We start from the raw sequence: 18,676 nt of genomic DNA on the forward strand, positions 1-18,676 counted from the left end.
CTGTTCTCCAGCGGCCTCAGGCCATCTTCTGCTTCACTGTGTCACTGCTGCAGGGGCCGTCTACACAACAGCCAAGAGGCATTCCCTGCACTTTGCTGCTTTTCCCTGAGCTGCTTCCATACCTCCTGGCCTTCCCCACTCCTCTGAGTTTGCAAGGCTCTTCCCTCCCATCTTCCAGGGAGTAACTTTAGGCAACTTGTCTCTGCAGCCTTCAAACACTCTTCCCGGGGAGTAGCTGCAGCCTTTCCCAGCAGCAGCCCTGTCTGTTGCCTGGTTTTATAGGCACTCCCCGACCCGCTTCCTGCCCAGCTGAGCCTGATTTCAATTAGCTCCCTGCTACCAGGGCTCCTCCTCCAGGTACAGCCTGTGGAGTTAACTGGCCTACCTGGCCATCTTAACCCCTGTCAGTCCTGTGTGGGGTGGACACCTCATCACAAGGCTTCAGTTACCCACCTGTGAAATGGGATTAACAATGTTTACCTATCTCTCAGGGTGCTGGGATGATCTGAAAGCACCAGAAGGGGCTGGAGTACTGCAGACCATTAATATTGGGCCAAATTCTGAGTCCTCATGGAGTATTAAATAGTATTCTCAAATAAAACGGATCTAGGGGCCTCTGAGTAGCTGTAGCAGGCAGCAAAATAGGAGACAAGAATATATCAGGACCCTGACCCATTTTGCCAAGCAATCTGTGCAGCAGCATTTTAAACCCCAAGGAAAAAAGTAAAAGGTATCATATTCCTATCATTGATGTGCATTTTCTAGGAGATGTGTGAGTGGGAAACACAAAAGGAAAGGAGTCAATGGGAGAATAGGAGCAGGAGAGCAGGAGGTGCTGTGGAATCACAAAGCCTGGATTAGCAGCAAATACCTTTGCAAAGTAGAGTGCCTACAAACTTTCAGAGTAAAATGCAGAACCTGATATACATCTAGGCCTCCTATTTTGCTGCCAGCTATAGCTACACAGAGACCCCTAGCTGCTACTTCACCTAGCCCTTATTTGCCTGAGAATACAATTTAATATCATTGTAAAGCAACAGTGACATATTTAGTAGTTAGTGACCATTACAGTAAGTTGCAAATTTGTAAAATGAAATAGCCTACAAAGAGTCCCCTGCAATTTCCCACAAATTTCAACATTATGACATGACCACAGCAATTCTGTATACAATTTTCCACTGATCCTCCTTATCAGAGATGGGCAGCTAGAATTTATCTTATTCCTCAGAACAAATCTGTCTCTGGATGATTATAGAGCCAATCTTGTGAAATGTTGGGTGCCCTAAACCTCTACTTGGCATCAGTGTCGAGCAGTCCCAGATTAAAGAATTTTGGTGCCCTGTGCAATATAGAAATTGTGGCGATCCCCACCTTCCTTGAACTAGACAGAGCATGTGATATACAAGAAAATTATCACCAGAGGCAAAACTTCAGTGTGTCCCCTCCCACATCTAGAACAGAGGTTCTCAACCCGGGGTGGAGAGGGGAATGTCGGACTTTCTGGAAGGTTGTGGAGAGCCTTCTGATACTTTGGTGGTTATGGTAAAAGCAGGGGAAGTGGCAAGCTCCAGGTAACAGTGCCTATCACCCAGGCTTGACTTGGTTGTCCCTCTGTCATGACACATCCAAGACTCCACCCACTCCCCACTCATCTGCACAGGAAGAGGAGTAGCAATCCAGTGGTGTCCCTCACATAGACTGATGTGGACGATTCACAAAGGATTATAAAATTATAAGCTCTTTGGGGCAGGGACCATGTTTTCGGTCTGCCTAGCACAGTGGGGTCCTGGTCCATGGCCAGAGCTCAGAGGAGCTATGGTAATACAAATAAATAATAAAGAGAGGTAAGGAGGTGTTTGCCCTTACTCACAATTGAGCCCTAATAAAGCACTTACCCCTGCAGAAGCTACGTGTGCCTGCCTGGGCTCCCAATACCAGAAGACAGAGTTAAGATTGCTTGGCACTTCATACCATAAGTGCCTTAAGCAAGGGAACCTCCTGAACTGGCCCTCTCACTTACATTGTAACTGGAATGAATTCTGCCATTAGACAGCAGCTTGCACATGGGAATCTTCATGAGGTCAATGCAAAGGGAAAAAATAGAAACAAGAGGAAGAGAGATTATGGGGAACATAGGAAGAACTTGCCCATCTGCATAATATCCCTTTTCAACATACAAGTCAAGAGATCAACATGACTATCATGTATTATGCAGATTAAATTTAAACTAATGCTGTAACATGGGGCATGACTCCTACAACCCTGTTACAAACAGCCTTCTCCCCAGGGCCTCTTAAAGTTATTAGAGGTTTAAAATTGAAACCAAAGAAAAAATTTAAGTTGTGACTCCGTTAATTCTTGTTTATTGTCAAAAACTCTTTTGGAAAAGATCAGTTGCAGGATCCAATGAAGCATGAAATTCCTGTTTAAATACAAATATCTCCAGTGATTAGTAAACTTGATAAAAATCCTGAAAAATATGAGTGAGGTAAATGGGCTTATGCCTGAAGTCTAGTGGCTAGACAACTGGAATAGGACTTGAGACTTGGATTCTATTCCAATCTCGGCTGGTGACCTTGGGCAACTCCTTCCCTCTCTGTGCTCTGTCCCCACCCCCATCTGTAAAGTGGGGGTGATACTGATCTTCCTTTATTAAAGCACTTAGAGATTTATGGAAGAAAAATCACTAGATCAGAACCAGATCTTATTATTACTCTTGAAAGTTTCCCCATCTGGAAAGTCACTCATTAAGTAAGACAATTGTGCACAACATGAAAGGAGCAGAATTGGACTGCAGGGCATAAACACAGGGCTTGATTCATACATCTATCTCCAGACCAGGGCATTCTATAGTCTCAAGTAGAGCTGTCTGAATAACTAATTTTTTGGTTAAGTGGATGAACTTTAAAATATTTTTTTTTAATTGTTTCAGGTCAACCCAAAACAATTTTTAAAACAAATTTTTGGCAAACCGAAAAAATTGAAAAAAAGTTCATTTCGGGTAAAACAAAATGTTTCTGTTGAGGTTGGGGTTTTTTTGGTTTTTTTTCACCTTTTTAGAAAAATGTAATGAAGTTGAAGTAACTACCATTTATGTCAACAGGGACAGGATTAGTGTCTAGATCCTAGTGTCTAAAGCAGGGTTGGGATTCCTGTATTCTATTACCAGCTCTTTCACTGGCATTTCTCTCTCCTTACCCTCTGTAAAATGGATATAACTTCATAGGAGTGTGATTCTTAATTAATGTATGTTTTTAAAGTGCTTTGAGATCCTTGAATGAAAGTTGATACCGTACATAAGTGTATATGCACTGTATATTGGTTATCACTCATGTCCACTAATATGACTATTTGCTGTGAATGCTGGGAAAACTTCTAGGATGCTAGCTGCAGAGTAACAACGTTTTGATTATTTGTATTACTTATTTTTGAAAGTCACTATGGCCTGTTGGTTAAAAAATTGCATATTTTAACAACATTTGTAAATACATGCTCACCCTGTAGGCTAGAACAGCTCTTACAAGGCCATTTCTCAATTGCATTCTAGCTTGAAAACACAAGTATACTCAGAATGGCTCCAGAGGAACTGGAGAAGCACCTATCAATTTGACTGAATGTGTTGCTAGCTAGCTATGTAATTTTAAAAAAGGTTAAGTATAAATTTGCATATGGACTGGAACAGCTGTGGGAGAGCAGGTTTGCTCCCAGGGGTAAATAGTGAGCAGTTTCTAATTTTCCATGAATGGATTTCCTCTTTAATGTGGAAATTAAATATATAAACTACATATAAATACACTACCATTAAGGTTTGGACAGAGGCTGACAATAGCCAAGAATCTCATAGCAAAGGTGATGTCATGACCCTCCTTTGCACAGTTGTACCTTGAGTTTTACAACCAAGTGAGTTATTGGCACAAGCCGAGCATTTGCCAGTCTACCTTTTCTTGCTTCGGGTCACAACAAACCTCAATGTTATTTTAGTATTGAGAGAAGGGACCTGCATTTCATTAAATATGATAGGAAGGGGGGGATTAAACAGCCGCCTTGTGACCTTTTAAGTAAGAGCTTCCAGTATTTGAAATAGCATTAGGAAGGATACTAGGCAGATTTTAAAGATCACTATGTGGCTTCTCTTTTACGACTTGAACAGAGGAGCCCTAAAGTAATCGTGAAGTCATTCCATAGGTTTAACTCATTACAGCTGCGTTGGTAGGTTATTAAATGTACTTTATTCCATTGCAATTATTCAGTACCAGTTGATCCAGCTCCTTCCTCTCCTTTTCAAGCAGCAAGAACCTGTTTGGATTACTATGGAATAGTACCTGTATAGAAAGTTTATATAACTTAAACTTATAATGTAAAACATAGGGTTACCACACTGAACAACCTATTTTCTTTGTTCCCAACACCCACAAATCTTATTATACTCCACTTGCATTTAAAGCAGAAATAAAAATATCATTTAAAAAATGTAGAGATAGATATTCATGTATTTTAAAAGGGGAAGTATATGATAAATACTTTAGAATCTGTGTTTTAATAAGACTGGTATCATCTCCATCGCATTTATGTTGTTCTGTGTCTTACAGTGAATCTGTTTACCTCTTCCTGCTGCTGTTCAGAGGCCATGTACTGCCATCTGCTGGAAAATAATGATCATGACTCAATTTTGATATTTCTTTAAACACTAAATATTCAGCTGTTCAGGAGGGCCTGTTCCCCTCTTGATAAGTATGTTTTACTTCCATCAATAGAAGATACACATGTGCAGGGAGAAGAGAATACATTGGAACGCTAACTAAATAATTTATAATATAATGTTAGAAATACCCGCATGTTAATGAGGCTCCTTAGTAAATACAGGGTCTATTAAAATAACAAGGAGTCCGGTGGCACCTTAAAGACTAACGGATTTATTTGGGGATAAGCTTTCCCACAAAATAAATCTGTTAGTCTTTAAGGTGCCACCGGATTCCGTATTGTTTTTGTGGATACAGACTAACACGACTACCCCCTGATACTTGACACAGGGTCTATTGTGATATAGAGTAATTAGACTTCCACAGTTTGAGCAAGCAAGATTCACATACATGCAGCTGCCATTAAGTCTAGTCTTGATTGTTTGTTCATTGTTTCTGGACTGCTCCTATGTTACTCTAAGTGCAAGGCTGGGAAACCCCCAACCCAACTAGTACAAAGCCACACCACAGTTGTGTGGTGCATCTTGGTGATATCAGATGCTTTACTGAAAAGAAAGTGCTATCAAATTGTAGGCTGTCAGAGGCAGACTGGCATCACCACCACATCTGAAGAGCTTGGAAGCAAGAGAAGACAGGGCTTAATGTATCCCAAGTCATTCCAGTGGAGTTACATTAGGGATGAATTTAGCTCAGAGTCTTTGATTAAATCTTATGGTTCTTTGTATCTGTTGAATTACACAATGGACAGTAACTATTAGCTATTTTCCACTAACAAATCCTTCTTTTCATATATGCAAATTGGCAAGAATAGAATTCTACCCCTTTTTTCGTTTCAAGGCAGCAATAGCAATTTCTACATTCATCGCACCATTTCCCTCACACTTCACCTGTATATAGTATGGAGCTCTCCGTTTTAAATTTTCTTTTCTTGTATGTATGGTACATACCATGTAGCTAACTAATTTTACTTTTACTTTCACTCTCTTTTCTGATCCTGAATGAAAAATGCCAGGAGTTTGCTAAGAGGCTTTTACATGTTCACCATAATTGCTTCACATAGGAATAAATTGGCCAAGCGAGTTACTAACTACCATCTGACTAACTTGCACTCAGAGGGTTAGACTGTGCTCTCATTAACCCTGGGTAAATCAGGAGTAGCGCTGACAAAGTAGAGGGAATTAAACTAGTAAGTGAGAGCAGAATGATGATCAGGGGTTCTGTGTTCTGTTTCTACTGTTCCCTTTGGCTATACCGCACATAACACAATCAGGGTGCTTCCCTAAGCACCGAAAAATGGGCAAAATAATTTTAAATATATCTATTTTAGGTAATCTAGAAGTGTTAATTTTTGAGTAAATTTTGTGCAAACGAAAGGTGATGAATAAATCTGGGTCCCATTCCAGCAAATTCTGTGTTCAGCTAATCACGAATTTTCCATTGGTGTGATTATCCAATGGAAAATCCAGTTTCCACAAAATTCAAAATTTTCTGTGAAAACTTTTTATTTTGCCAAAAAAAATTGATTTCCCTAAATTTCATTTTGGGTCGGTTTGACCCAATTGGACTATTTTGATTTTTGAACTGACCTGAAATATTTAGTTTTGAATCAGATCAACAAAACATTAAACTGCACTTCCCTATGACATTGTCTTATGGGAGTTGTAGTTCTGACCCCAATTCTCTCCTATGAGCCAGGCTCCCTGAAGTACTACATGACTCATAAGGCAATGTACTGATTACCCTCTGACTGAGTTGTGTGGTGTATCATGGAAATTACATGACTCTGGGTGCATTATGGGAGATGAAGTCTAGCCAATAAACCTGGCCCATAGGGGAAACTGGGGGCATCAGGATCCCCAATTTCAACGTCCATATGGCAATGAGCGATGATAGAAAAATGCAATTTCATGTGGAAATGACTTGAAACGAATTGTTTGTTTCAAGAATGTCTCAGTCTTTGAAAGAGTTGAAACAAAATGTTTTGACATTTCCAAATGGGATTTTTTTTATTTTTATTTTTTAGAATTTCCATTCAATGGTATTTTGTAATATCAACTTTTCATCCCCTTTCAGGGCAAAAACAAATGTTAAAATGTTGGAATTTCCTGTGGGACAAATATTCCAAATTTTGCTCAGCTCTACGCACGAGTAGCCTCATTGAAATCAGTGGGACTACTCATATGCCTGAAGTTAAACACCTGCTTGAGTACTTTGCTGGATCAGGGCCAAGAGTGCTCTGTATCTTGCAGGCTCAACCTCCTTTACAGGTTCATAGATTACAGGGCCAGAAGGGACCATTGTGAACATATAGTCTAACCTCCTGTATACCACAGGCCACAGAACTTCCCTAAAAAAATTCCTAGAGCAGAGCTTTTACAAAAACATCTCATCTTGATTTAAAAATTGCCTGAAATAGAGACTCCACCATGACCCTTGGTAAGTTCTTCCAATGGTTAATTACTCTCACAGTTAAAAATTAATACCTTATTTGCAGTCTGAATTTGTCTAGCTTCAACTTCCAGCCATTTAATGGTGTTACACCTTTTTCTGCTAGATTGAAAAGCCCAATATTAAATATTTATTCCCCGTGTAGTTACTTTTAGGCTGTAATCAAATCACCCCTAAACCTTCTCTTTTTTAAGATAAACAGACTGAGCAACTTGAGTCTATCACTATTAGCAGGTTTTCTAATCCCTTAATCATTCTCGTGGCTTTTTCTCTGAACCCTCTCTAATGTATCAACCTCCTTTTTAAACTGTGGACATCCAACCAGGGCACAGTATTCCAGCAGTGGTTGCACCAGTGCCCAATACAGAGGTACCATAAGCTCTCTCCTCCTCCTTGAGACTCCCTTATTTATGCATCCATGGATTATTTGCATTAGTCCTTTTGGGCACAGTCTCTCACTGGGAGCTCATGTTCGTTTGATCATCCACCATAACATAGGCGCCGACCCCGTGGGTGCTCTGGGGCTGGAGCACCCATGGGGAAAAATTACTGGGTGCTCTGCACCCACCGGCAGCCAAGCTCCCTTTCCTTCCCCTCACCTCCTCCCCTGAGCACGCCATGTCCCCACTCCTCTGCCTATCTCCAAGCGCTTGCCGCTGTTTGGCAGCGTAGCAAGCTCTGGGAGGAAGGGGGGAGGAGCGAGAACATGGCGCGCTCAGGGGAGGAGGCAGGGAAGTGACGGGGCTGGGACGGGGATTTGGGGAAGGAGTCGGAATAGGGACAGGGACAGGGCGGAGTTGGGACGGGGACTTTGGGGAAGGGGTTGGAATGGGGGTGGGGCAGGGGCTGGAGGAGGCGGGGCAGGGGTGGAGTCAGGGCGGGGCCGGGGGCAGAAGGGGATCGAGCACCCACCAGCATGAGCAGAAGTCAGTGCCTATGCACCATAACTCTCAAATCTTTGTCAGAGTCACTGCCTCCTCAAATATAGTTCCCAATCCTGTTCCTAGATGTAGTATTAAAATGCCAATTGTTTTCTTAAACCTAGCTTACCAAGCAATCCAGATCACTCTGTATATCAGTAACATATCACTCTTCATTATTTACCACTCCCCAATTTCAGGTCATCTGCAAACTTTATCAATGATGATTTTATGTTTTCTTCCAGATCATTGATAAAGTGTAAAATAGCATAGGACCAAGAACCGATCCCTGCGAGATTCCACTAGAAACACACCTGTTCAATGATGACTCCCCATTTACAATTTTTGAGACCAATCAGTTAACCAGCTTTTAATCCATTTAATGTGTGCCAGGTTCATTTAGATCTTTCTCGTTTCTTAATCAAAATGTCATGTTGTACTAAGTCAAATGCCTTACAGACATCTAAGTATATTAGATCAATACTATTACCTTTATTAAACCACTTGCAATATCATCAAAAAAGATATCAAGTTAGATCCCGTCAAACTATTTCCCATAAACTTATGTTGGTTGGTATTAATTATATTACCATCCTTTAATTCTTTATTAATCAAGTCCCATATCAGTGGCTCCATTATCTTGCCTGGGATCAGTGTCAGACTGACAGGTCTACAATTACCTAGGTCATCCCATTTACCCTTTTTTAAATATTGACACATTAGCTTTCTTCCAGTCTTCTGGAACTTCCCCAGTGCTCCAAGACTTATTGAAAATCAACATTAATGTTGCAGTCAGCTCTTCAGCCAGCTCTTTTAAAACTCATGGATGCAAAATATTTGGACCTGCTGATTTTAAAACATCTGACGTCAGTAACTGCTATTTAACATCCTACACAGATACTAGTGGAATGGAAAGAATGTTATCATCAACCATCAAATGAGACTATATTATCTGTTTTTCCCCCAAATACAGATCAGAAATATTTATTGAAAACTTCTGCCTTTTCTTAATTATTAATAATTCTACCATTTCCATCTAGTAATGAACCAATACCATTGTCAGGATATTTTTTTCCTATATACTTAAAAAAACTCCTTATTTTCCTTAATTCTGCTGTCTAAAGATTTCTCCTTGCATCCCTTAACAATTTTCTACAGTTCCTAACATCTAATTTATGTTCATCATCATCAGCTTCCTCTTTCTTTCCTCTTTCCTCTAAACAAGGTAAGTTTTTTTAACCCATATGGTCTTCTTGATTTGTGGCTTTTTGGGAATCTAGTAAAGTGTTCTAAACAATTCCCAATTATCATTCACAGTTTTCTCATTAAACTCTTCCTCCCAACTGATTTGGCTCATAACTGTTTTCAGGTTTGTGAAATTGTTCCTTTTAAGGCACCAAGTGTACATATTACTGGTTTGGACTTTGTTTCATTTGCACATTATAAATGTGATAAAGTCATGATCACTTGTACCTAAGCTACCATTAACTTTTAGGTCTGTGATCAGTTCCTCTTTTTTGAGAAGACTAGTTCTAACATAGACTTCCCCCCTGGTCACTTAATACACATTTTGAGTTAGGAAATTGTCATCTATAACATTTAGAAATTCCAAGGATGTTTTAATACTGGCAGTATGAGATCTCCAGCATATCACTCAAATTGAAGTCCCCCATGATCACACAGCTTTTTCTCTTACACTTTATCGATAGATGCGTAAGGAGCCAGTCATCCCGTGCCCTAGCGGGATTTGGTGGTCTGTAGCAGATACCAACTAATGCCCCATCTTGTGCTTTATCTGTTAGAACATTGATCCGTAAACATTCAAGATAATTTTTTTCCAAGTTCTCAGTGACTCAAACACATTATGCCATTTTTGACATAGACTGCCACTCCCCCTCCCTTTTTGTCCACTCAATCCTTCCTAAATGGGTTGATTTTAACATTCCAATTGTGCGAATTATCCCACCAGGCTCCAGGAATACCAACTAGATTGAATTTATTCTCATAAGTGAACAATTCCAGTTCCCCTTCGTTTTTACCCAGTCTCCTAGCATTGGTGTATAGGCTATTAAAGAATTAATGGTGAGAGGTATTTCTCAATCCAGATCATACCATTTTTTGTTCTCACTTTTTGAGACTGCTGATGATGGTGCCATTTACGAAGGTGATTTTGTAATGTGGAACTGGACTGAAACCACAAAACCCATTTTATATTGGTACCAAATACTGTAGCACTTTAATGGATTTATGACTTCCTTCTGCCAGAAATAGCCCAGTTATCCAGAAGTGAAAGGTTGCACATCTCACTGCCAGTCCCCTAAGCCATTCAGTCCCCAAATGTTCAACTTGTATTTTAAGATCTGCTTCATTCACTCTGTGGTATGGTTTGTCACCTGGAGCCAGAATCAGCCCTGTGGTTTCCTGTACCCTGTAGTCTCTGCTTAACCATGATTTTCTAAGGCATCTGCTGCAGGACAACTTGTTTTGTTAAACAACCTCCTTGACCAAAATACTTAATGGAAAGCTAGTCAAAAAATGCCACCTGTTTCTTTTGCAAGAAATTTTGAAGAATTTTAGTTTTTAAAAAAACTAAAGTGTTTCTTTTTTCCCCCTAAAAAACAAGAGCATTTCACATTAAACAAAAAATGTCCATAGAAGTTTTTATTTTAAAAAAAAAGGCCATTTTCCACTAAAAAAGGTTTTGACTGAACATGTTTGACAAGCTCTACCTTCAGTTGTTCCTGATGAATACATTTAGAAATCATCAAGTGCATGGATGCAAGTAGCTACAACATGGGAATGTTGGAACAAAGTCAGGATTCACTGTAGAAGAAATGGCACCTACAATGTTATACAAGTAACCTGTCTAAACCCATTACTTCTTGGCACTTCTGCTCTAGGGTAAATATCCAACCAACTGGGAAGCTGGCACCGTATCATTGCACCTGATGGGCAAAAGACTACAGATATGCCTTCACTGAGATTCCCAGCTAAGAGGTCTAAACAGCTGTCTTTTGCTGAGCTTCTATGGCTTTAGCCAAAGGAGTGAAAGGGAAAAGTGAGGGTGGTCGAGAGAGCCCCATTGTAAAAGTCTGTGTTTGCTCTGGCTCTCTATGTGTTTTTAAAGTCCAGACAAATACATATAGCTAGTTAAGCTGGTCGTGCCTTTCTTTTTATGCCCAAAGTTACCTATGCTGGATTTGTTGCCCTCCCCTCCTTTTTACTGTTGAAGATTATTTACATCAAAAACAGAGTCAAGAAATGGAGGTGCCAGAAAGACTGAGTTACAGCAAGAGGCTACATCCCACAGCATTTTAAGTTTCCTGCATTAAAATTTTGTGATCTTCCTTTTGGGTCTGTATTACACATTTGTGTCTTGGCAGCAGCTGAATGCTGTTTCACTTCTGCTTTCTGCCAGCTTTCATGCCAGAGTATGTAACTCTCACTGTGAATGCAGTACAAAAAAATGGAATAGCTCAATTTCCAATAGGTACGTCAGAGTAAACTACTAAAAGGTAATTTCTGAAACACAAAATAAGAGGAACAATTAGATTTAAGCCAAACCATGTCGACAGAAACCAGTTATTTCAGAATAAGAGGTGGGGTGGCTAGAACCTACCAGTTGGTCACGTATATTTCTATCCTCTCTAAATAGAAGGAGCACTCTTTTTCTTTCTTGCTTTCCCCGCTTCTACTCTCATTTTGGTGCCACCTTCCACATTGCCCTTTACAACTGGAAATACTGTTTCCTTCTTATGAGCCAAACAAATTCCATCTCCTTATTCAGATCGCTCTTCAGAACTGTTTTCTATATTTTCCTAGGTTTCTTCCACCAAAAAAGTCTTTCCATATCTACCACCACAGATTCCTCAAACTCATACAGCAGAAGGTTTTGTACTATATGTGCCTGGACTATTTTGTTTATGCCTGTGCATCATTCACCTACATTTTCCATTTGTCTTCTTTCCCCAATTCATGATTCTATGCAGCTCCCTGCCCCTGTAGTACCTTTCCTTTTATAGTCATGCATTCTTCCTCCCTTTCTTTATATCCATTCTCAAAACTTGCTTCTTCTGGCTGGATTCCCACTGTCTGAGTACTTCTAATGACACTCCCATGCTTGTCCATGATCAACAGACCTATATTTACAGGTAGGGGGAGGATGGCAAATTCAGCACAAGGCAATAATTCAATGACAAGCATTTAGTGATAAAGGGAAATAAAGTAAAAGGATGTCTGTGACCCTAAGAACCTCTCAATGGCAATTGGCAAATGATTCACTGTTCTGTATCAGTAACTCCTGACATGCCGGACAAATTCACAACACCCAACGCATTGCTTTCATAGTATTTATCCAAAGAGGGCCTCTCTCTCATGTGCATCGCATATGGCAATCCAAAGAGGGTCAAGTGACATAGCTAATAAAAGGTTAGGTCATACTGATTCTCATAATCATTGCAAGCTGTATGTATGGATGATATTTAAGAAGTTGTGTATACGTACTGAAAATATGTTTTAAAATCTGTGTCTCAGAAAGAGCTGACAAACATCTCATGGGGCAGACAGAAGACGTTGATTCACCTATCTCTCCCTATTTGCATATGATTCAACACAGTGCTTAATTTGTAATGAAAGAGGTGTTGGGGCTCATACAATACTTTCATAACTGATGCGGCAAGACCAGAGGTGCCAGGGCTATGAACTGCTAAGCCCAGAGGTGCCAGGGTTCAGCCCTGGCAAGCTCCAGCACAAATTAAACACTGAGTCAACAGATGGTTGGGAAGTCAGCAGGAAAGAAAACACGAGATTATAAATCACCTGGGGGTAATCCTGACTCTGGGGACAAAACAATGAACTTTGTGGGTATAATAAAGCAAAAAGTGCACCGTTTTATCCTGCACTGAAGAAGCAAAAAGGACTGCGCTCTTTGTATTAATGAAAGGAGGATCCCAGCCATGTTGATTGGAAATGCTAGGAGATTGCTTTAGCTGAGATAAGCTGCTTTAGACAAAGGGTTTTAACCTGTTAAAGTTAAGTTTAGATTCTGTGTTATACTTCTTGTTTTATATGTAACCATTTCTATTTCCATCATTATCCTTAGTTGCAATCTCTTAAATCTTAACCTTGGATAATAAACCTATAAATATATCTCAGTGTTGTGATGTTATGTTGGAGCTGATCCTAGGTTAAATCAATCAAGCTGGTGTGTGCACTGTTCCTTTGGGAGCAGCTTACCTGGTCATTTCTGTGCGTGCCCAGTAATTAAGAGCTAGACACTCAGGGAACACCCGAGGATCCAGAGGTTAATGTGTGCATATCACTAGCCTGCAGAGAGACAGCAAGGTCTGCAGACACCTGGAAGTACTTGCATGACCAGAGACTGTTGGTTTCAAGGATCTGAGTTACTAGTCTGGGAGCCCAATGTAGTAAAATCTCATTCCGTGGACAAGTTAGTGATAGAAAGGTAAGGGAGGTGTCATCTGATTACAGAATCGTAATTTCCATGGTTTCACCCTCTGCAGCATGCAATGGGCGACTTGCTGACTGTCTCCCCATCCCCAAGCACCCAGCTCCAGGCACTCCAGTTGGTAGAAATGTTGATAATACGTCATCCAAAATGGGTCAAGTTGGGTATCACTCAAATGCCCCTTCTCCCACAAATACAAAGGTATCGAGCATAGCAAACCCAGAACAATTATGTAGATACATGTAGAGAAAGTTTTTAAAAAAACAATTTTTTTGAATTATACTTTAACACATGAATGCATTGCTTACATTTTAAAAAGTCATTGGTCTTTGAAATCCTGGGAAAGTTAGCCTTGACACGTAGGCCTGAAAACATGTATTCATCAAAGTCCTCATCAGTGTCATCTCAGTCTAGGGCACCACTGCTAGACACATTGTCACACTGATCCTTGTTCAAGTCGCACTCGCACATCTCCGTACAAGGCAGGATGCTGGCAAAACATTTGCAGGGTCGTGAGCATCTTCACTTTGCACACAAGTATTTGATTAGCTGAAGGATTGATTAGGGAGTGCCTAGTATTTCACACATAACTGGTTTGATCAGTCCGTTCTCCAAGACCCATCATGCCTGACAGGAGAGGGTAGTTTTGGATGTGCTCAGTCATCCTGAAACCGTTCCATTGCTTGATCATTTGCCCTCTTGATAGCAGGGATAAATGCACCCCTCATTGGTGGCAATTTTTCTCCATTTGTCTGCTTCTTGGAAAAGATCCACAAGCACAGTTCTGCAAGTGTCATAATGTTAATCTTCAAGTGGTAAAATTAGCGTATGAATGCCTCTAGCGCATGTATTACCTCATCAGTGACTGTCTCAGCCGTTCCGAGCACCTTCAACGTGAGGAAAGCCCATTTGGAGGCTGAAGCAATTGCCTTCCAGTAAGATATTTGGTCTTTCCAGCCAACCTTTCAGTAACATCACAGACAACACTGCTTCCCAGTAAGGGCAGGTAGTGGTGAGGTGCTTCACAACCCTGGGTATCTCAGGGTATCCCCTGTCTCTCCTCCTATTTTTGCCATTCTGTGGTTCCTGCATCCCTACAATTGGTCTAATTTAGTACTAGACTGTGCCTTTAAGGCACAGCTCTGAGGAGAGGGTTATAGAACTGCGCCATGCCAGGAGTGGTTAGGAAGCTTCCTGGGGCACAGGACCACGGGACTGCACAGGCTGTAACATCCATTAGAATGGGAGCTAGTATGGAGAAGGCAAGGCCATCTTCTCTGCCCCCTTAGGAGGCAACATGCATCATCTATAGTGCACATAAAGCGTATGTGTGATGTGACTAGCCCTTGCATGGGGTTTGCAAAGAGGGAGGGACTTGGCTTTATGCCCTGTCCCCTGATGACCTGCGTAAGGGCCAATCACACTCCAATCCTTAGATTGTAAACTCCTTGGGGTAGAGATCTTGGATGAAATTCTGGGCCCATGGAATTCAGTAGGAGTTTTGCCATTGACTTCAATGGGGCCAGGGTATTGCCTTTTGTCTTTTCATGTTTGTAACGACCCAAGAACCATGTACATCTATGGACCTATTTAACTAGTTAATAAATAAATAATAATAATAATAATAGATGTAAAACTCCTTGGGGCCAGGGCTGTAGTCTTTTACTTACTCTTTGTTTGAGCAAACTGTCAGTATTACATAAATAACAAATTAATGTTTTTTCATCAGTCTGCACCCTACAGCTGAAGATGTCAATTAACTGCTGCTGCTGCCATCTTTGGGAGGTGCTGCTTCTGGTACTGATATCAAAGAATGGTGGCCCTTCCTGTTTGGAACAATTGCCAGCAGGTAAATGGGGCTGACTGCACCTGTTGCAACATCTGGCTACTGAGTATTGGTATCAGCGCTCTCTGCTGGGTGGCCTGAGACTTGCCTAGTTGTGTGCGATCATGCCTGCTTAAGTGGGTGACGTGCAAAGAGGATGAGAGCCTTGCTATGACAGCTAGTTGGGATTCTCATTTAGTGAGAGCAACAGAAACATATGTATACTTGGAGCAAAACATGAGTTCCATATCCAAAAGCCACTGGGGTGTGGTTTAAGAGATGTCTCCATGCAATGTAGCGTGCAATGGATTTATTACATGTTGTATTTCTTTGGGCACTGGGTTATTGACAGCAATATTATCTCAGCACCTATTTAATGACGGGGGGGGGAACAGCCAGTCATTTTAGAAAGTGGATTTCTCTTGCCAAGAAAGAACATTTCCATGAAGCTGGAAGAAAAGAAAACCAGACAAGATGGAGAAAGGAACATGTTGGGATGAAAAAAATAAACCTAGAAATTCATTCGGTGGTGCCTCACATAACTCAGTTCAGGCCAGACCAGGGCCATCCGTGTATGTTGGGCTAAAGTCCAAGCCAAGAAGAGCCTTGGTTCCATCTAGCCCAAAGCTATGCTTGAAAGATAGGGAGCCACTTACCCTTTGACCTCTTTCCAGCCTGCTAAAAAACTGGTGGAAAGAAGTTCTAACCTCTCCAACAGCCTTGGTTAATCTGTGCTGAGGTTTCCCAAGACTAGGGAAATACAGGCCACAACTCACAAAGCAGTCATCTGGGGCAAAATATATCCCTTGTCATTGATAGAGTTACACTAGGGATTAATTTGACCCCAGTTATTATTTGTACAGCAGCCATATCTAGGGGCCCTGTCAGGGATTGGGTCCCCATTGGACACGGCTCTCAACACAATGAAAAATGCCTCAGAATATTCATACAGTAAGTATATGATGAGAGACATCAGGTGGGTACAAACAGATGCAGGAAAAAGACTGATGTCATAGTGCTGTGGCATTTGCCTGGGATGTGGGTGACCCAGGTTTAAGTCCCTGCTCTACCTGAGTCAGTTTGAACTGTTTGGCTTTGTATAAGTAATTAAATATTCACCGGGAAGAGAGAGAGGGAAAAAACAGGCAGGGCAAGGACATGAATCTAGGTCTCCCACATCCGTGCTGAGTGCCCTAACTAGCAGTCAATGGGCTTTTTTGGGTGGGGGAGGGGTGCCTTATTTTCTTTCCCACAAAAAAAAAAAAAAAAACCACTGAAAGGTCTCAGTTTCATTCTGATGCAGCACAAAAACAAATTCCAAAACATCAAGTTATTTTGCAAACTGGAATTCTTGTTTCCAGACAACCCTAATTACCATCAGTGTAACAAAGAGCAGTTACAGTATACCAGCTGCCTAGACATGGTCAAGTGCTTTGTAGACATTTGATGACAGAGGTATGTTTTAAGAAGGATAACATAGTGGCTTTGTGGAGTTGTATGGGGAGCTACTTCAATGCATTAGGGACGTCAGCTCTCACTGTAAAACAATTAGGAAACTCACTGGAAAACACCTACATGCTGAGAAACTGCTGTGAGGGTGTTTGCACTGTACCTGCTTTTGCCATGTCTGGCTCTAGCAAGGGTTCTTGGTTTGTAATATTCACCAGCAAATTCATGAAATTTTTTTAGAGTAGATTGCTAGGCTGTGCACTTGCTACATGTCCCTGCTGTTGGGGCAGCACAACTCCCAGACCAGTAGGCACTATCCTACATGCTCTGTTCTCCACACCCAGCCAGAGTGCTAGTTGGATGTACGGGAACCAGGGCTGTCCCACTTTCCTGCTCCCTTTCAAGTAGATTGTGCCTCTGAGGTCAGTAGGAGGGAGTAGTCCCTGTGCTCTCCTAAGCAAAGGGACTGACTGTGCCTTGCGTTTGACGTCACACACATATACAAGCCCTCCCACAAAAGGAGCAGGCACAATGTAGCCTGATATATACAAAATGCATGTTATGGCATCAGCCAGCAGAACTGACAGGTGACTGAGTGATTGTGCTCTTCTGCTGTGTCCTGACACCCAGACAGCTAGCTAGACATTGACATAGGAGTAGACAGATAATTAAATAGACTGATACATCTCAGAGAATGACAATATCAGCAAAGACATTAACTCAGAAAGATTGGATTCCATGGTCACGTCTTAAAAGTAATAGTGAAGCTGAAGTTTCCTTCTGAAATTATTTGTGAAGTGTGGTATGAAAAGGAGCTGGATCTAAACTAGTGTCAAAGTTGAAATCTCTTGGTTAGGGGATGGAGGGAATGACAGGATCGATACAGTATTTTTAGTTACTTAACTGGAACAATGTCAGCCTATGCTGGGACATTTACATGAAGAACTTGACCTGAACTTAGCAAGTCACTAAATATTCCATTTGGGGTTAAAAAGGTGAAAATTGAGTATTTTGTTGCCAAACAAACATGACAACATACATCTCTCAAAATTAGAGATGTCACAAAAATGTCTCAGCATTCGGGTACCACAGCAGCTTTACAGGGATTGATCTCTACAGAGATCAGAGATATAGCTGTGGAGGAGAGGATGAAGCCAAGATTTTCTGTGGTAGCAATCCCAGCTGACCGATTGTTTCATCACACAGATAACAGCAATAGATAGAGCAGGTTGAAAAGTGGAATTTCCATCCCATAGGAAATTCTGAGACTTCCAAATTCAGTGTCATCTGAATCAGGATAAAATTTCATTTTGGCCTTATTGATACATTTTGTTTCAACGAGGTCAAAACATTGTTACAACTTTATAATTTCCACTTTTATAATTACATTAGACATTATCGTGCTTCAAACCTCATTGAAATATTTTGATTTAATCAAATCAGGATTCTCCAGCAGAACAATGTTCCATCAGAAATTTTTCAACCAGCTCTAGTAGTAGCCACGTAGCTCTTAGCAATTACGGCTGATGCAAAGTGAGGATGACTGACGATGAAATCCCTACTTCCAGTGAATATAGTGGGAGAGATTACCACTTTTATGCCCCTAACTGGTATCATCCTACAGCAATTTAAGAGAGTACACCCAGATTGTACACATGCAAACTTTATACTTTCCATTTACTTTGATGCAACAGGAACATTACCCATTCCTGTGTAACCCCGTTTACTTTTTCTTATTTTGTGGTGTTTAGGCTAGGGTGACCATATGTCCCATTTTGGCCAGGACAGTCCCTTTTTTAAGCCCTATCCTGGCTGTCCCGACTTGATCAGTTCGCAAGAGCAAACGGGAGAAATGCCACTTTTGTAA

Source organism: Emys orbicularis, chromosome 11 (genome assembly GCF_028017835.1).
Source record: "Emys orbicularis isolate rEmyOrb1 chromosome 11, rEmyOrb1.hap1, whole genome shotgun sequence".
Lineage (NCBI taxonomy): Eukaryota > Metazoa > Chordata > Testudines > Emydidae > Emys > Emys orbicularis.